The 4,136-nt window shown below is 39.7% G+C and overlaps 1 pseudogene; it reads right to left on the bottom strand.

Annotated features, from left to right (window-relative positions):
• Window positions 1–273: 273 nt before the first annotated feature.
• On the bottom strand, window positions 274–407 carry LOC112840678 (U2 spliceosomal RNA; annotated as a pseudogene).
• Between the last annotated feature and the right edge of the window lie 3,729 nt (window positions 408–4,136).

Raw genomic sequence — 4,136 nt, forward strand, 5'->3', positions numbered from 1 at the left:
ATGCAACTCGAGTGTATTATGCTAAGCGAAATAAGTCAATCAAAGAAAGTCAAGTATCATAGGATCTCAGTGATATGTGGAATTTGAGAAACAAGGCAGAGGATCATACGGGAAGCAAGGGAAAATGAAACAACAGGAAACCAGAGAGGGAGACAAACCATAAGAGATTCTTAATCTCAGGAAACAAACTGAGGGTGGGTTGAGTGGAGGGGGCAAGAGGGATGGGTTAAATGAGTGACAGACATTGGGAGAGTATGTGCTATGGTGATCATTTTGAATTGTGTAAGGCTGATGAGTCACAGACCTGTACCCCTGAAACAAATAATACATTATATGTTACTAAAAAGAAAAAGTAGAGTAGATCAACAAAACTACACTTGATCTTAGCCAAAAGGCCGAGAAGTGATAGTAGATCAACAAAACTAGAAGCTGGTTCTTTGAAAGAATTAATAAGATCTATAAACCTTTGACCAGACTTATCCAAAAGAAAAGACCCAAATTAATAAAATTATGAATTAAAGGGGAGAGATCATGACTAACACCAAGGAAATAGAAACAATTATTAGAAATTATTATCAGGAAATATATGTCAATAAATTAAGCCACCTGGAAGAAATGAGTGACTTCCTGGAAACTGATAAACTACCAAGACTGAGACAGGAAGAAATTGATAATCTGAATAGACCAATAATCAGTAACAAAATTGAAACAGTAATCAAAAACCTCCCAAAAAACAAGAATCCAGGCCAGATGGCCTCCCAGCGGAATTCTACCAAACATTTAAAGAAGAAATAATTCCTATTCTTCTGAAGCTCTTCTAAAAAATAGAAACAGAAGGAAAACTTCCAAACTCATTCTATGAGGCCAGCATAACCTTGATCCCAAAACCAAAATGGAGAATTACAGAGGAATCAACACGGGTACCAAAATTCTCACCAAAATACTGGCCAATAGGATCAAACAGTACATTCAAAGGATTATTCATCACGACCAGGTGGGATTTATTACTGGGATGCAAGGGTGGTTCAACATCTGCAAATCAATCACTGTGATAGAACACATTAATAAAAAAAAGACAAGAACCATATGATCCTCTCAAATGATGCAGAAAAAGCATTTGATAAAGATAACATCTTTTCCTGATTAAAACTCTTCAGAGTGTATGGATAGAGGGACTGTTCCTCAATTTCATAAAAAACACCTATGAAAAGCCATCAACGAATATCATTCTCAAGGGGTCAAGCTGAGAGCTTTTCCCTTAAGATCAGGAACACATCAAGGATGACCACTCTTGCCACTATCAGTCAACATAATACTAGAAGTCCTAGCAACAGCAATCATACAACAAAAGAAATAAAAGGTATTCAGATTGGCAAAGAAGAAGTCAAACTCTCTCTCTTCACAGATGACATGATACTTTATGTGGGAAAGCCAAAAGACTCCACCCTTAAATTATTAGAACTCATACAGCAATTCAATAATGTGGCAGGATAAAAAAATCAATGCACAGAAATCAGTTCCTGTTCTATATAGTAACAACGTAACTGTAGAAAGAAAAATTAGGGAATCGATTCCATTTACAATTGCACCAAAACCATAAAATACCCTGGAATAAGCCTAACCAAAGAGGTAAAGGATCTATACTCTAGAAATTACAGAACACTTAGGAAATAAATTGAGGAAAACACAAAAGGAGGGAAAAATACCCCATGCTCATTGATTGGAAGAATAAATATTGTGAAAATGTCTATGCTACCCAGAGCAATCTACACGTTCAACACCATCCCAATCAAAATACCATTGGCACTTTTCAAAGAGCTGGAACAAACAATCCTAACATTTGTATGGAATAAATAAAGACCGCAAATAGCCAATGAAATGTTGAAAAAGAAAAACAAAATTGGGGACATCACAATGCATGATTTCAAGCTATATTACAAAGCTGGATATCAATCAGACCACTCTGTACACCCACAAAATCAGCCTGAGATGTAAGAAGATACACCTGGATCTCTACAAACAGAATATCCCCAGCGGTTGTTTTCGAGATATGAAACGGAGAGCCATGCTTCTGTGGGCAGATATCAGAAGATAAGCGGAAGGGAGAGTGAGCCTCCGGGATCCTGCACCACTGGGGTGTGAAAGCTTCTCCCTCTGTGGACAAGGCACAGACTCACAGACTGATAGCAGTGGGGAAAGAACTTTAGGGCAGCCCTCCAGGTTGAAACCTGGAGCTGCAGGGGCACGTGTGCAAACAGGGGGTGGCTCTTGGTTTTAGAACACGAAGGGTAGAGACTGCCTGGACCTGGAAGAGAGGGTTGGGAGTGCTGCTGTGGGGCAGACAACCCAGGACACTACATTTTTAGCAGCACAGACAGAAACAGAGACAGTATGGCCTGGAGAGCTCACTGAAGAATAGACTATGATCTCTCTGTTCTGAGGCAGAGGTTTGGATACAGTCACTTCTGCTCTGACTCTCTGAAGAGAAATGGAAAGCCACCAGAGAACAAAAGCCCCTAAAAACCGGTTTTCACTGAGCCCATCCCCCCCTACAGGGGGCAGGGCAACTCTGCCCAAACAGGTTGCCTGACTAACAGTCCAGCAGGTCCCTCCCCCAGAAGACAGTCTGGGAGTACAAGAAGCTGACAACCCTAAGGTCCCTATAAAACAGGTGCATCTTGCTTGGGTTGTGGTCAATAATTTGGACTCTACATTCTTTCAACCACCCCTCAACAGAATGACTAAGAGGAGGAACCCCCCAAATAGGAAAGACTCAGAGACTGACTTCTGCCACAGATTTGCAAGTGGACATAGATAATAAGCAAGATGTCGGAAATAGACTTCAGGGTAACAGTTATGAGGGCAGTAGCTAGAATGGAGAAAATGATTAATGGCAGCATAGAGTCTCTAAGGGTAGAAATGAGAGCTGATCTGGCAGAACTTAAAAATATTATCAATGAGATTCAATCTAATCTAGAGACTCTAACAGCTAGGGTAAATGAGACAGAAGAATGAATTAGTGATCTAGACGACAAACTGATAGAAAAGAAGGAATGGGAGGAAGTCTGGAACAAACAGCTTAAAATCCATAAAAACAGAATTAGAGAAATAAGTGATGCCAAGAAACGTTCCAATGTCAGAATTATTGGGATCCCTGAGGAGATCGAGAGAAAGAGAGGACTAGAAGATATATTTGAGCAAATTGTAACGGAGAACTTCCCTAATCTGGGGAATGAAGCAAGCATTTATATCCTAGAGGTAGAGAGGACCCCTCACAATTTGAAGGAGAACAGATCAATGCCCTGGCATGTAATAGTAAAACTCACAAGTCTTAGAACCAAGGAAACCATCTTAAGGGCAGTTAGGGGGAAGAGATTACTTACATAGAGAGGGAGAAACATCAGAATAACATCAGACCTATCCACAGAGACCTGGCAAGCCAGAAAGGGCTGGCAAGACATATTCAGAGTACTAAATGAGAATAATATGCAGCCAAGAATACTTTATCCAGCAAGGCTGTCACTTAGAATGGATGGAGAGATACAGAACTTCCAGGACAAGCAGAAACTGAAAGTTTTGTGACCACTAAGCCAGCCCTGCAAGAAACATTAAGGGGGGGTTCTATAAAAGGGGAAAGACCCCAAGAGGGATATAGAACAGAAATTTACAGAGACAATCTATAGGAACAAGGACTTCACAGGACACATGATGACAATAAAATCATATCTTTCAATAAACACCTCAACATGATCAGCCTAACTGCTCTGTAAAGCAGCACAGAGTTACAGATTGGATAAAAAGACAGGACCCATCCATATGCTGTTTAAAAGAGATTCATTTTGAACCTAAAGATACACCCAGACTGAAAGTGAAGGGTTGGAGATCAATCTTTCATGCCAAAGGAACTCAAGAGAAAGCTGGAGTAGCAATTCTGATATCAGAAATTTTAGATTTTAAGCTAAAGACTGTAGTTAGAGACACAGAAAGATACTATATCATTTTAAAAGGTCTATCCACAAGAAGATTTAACAATTGTAAATATCTATGCGCCCAACATGAGAGCAGACAACTACATAAGCCAACTGTTAACCAAAACAAAGAGACATATTGATAATAATTGGTTAATTGTAGGAGAC

The sequence above is a fragment of the Callorhinus ursinus genome, unplaced genomic scaffold (genome assembly GCF_003265705.2).
Source record: "Callorhinus ursinus isolate GAN/ISIS: 27379988/994484 unplaced genomic scaffold, GSC_fseal_2.0 scaffold19, whole genome shotgun sequence".
Lineage (NCBI taxonomy): Eukaryota > Metazoa > Chordata > Mammalia > Carnivora > Otariidae > Callorhinus > Callorhinus ursinus.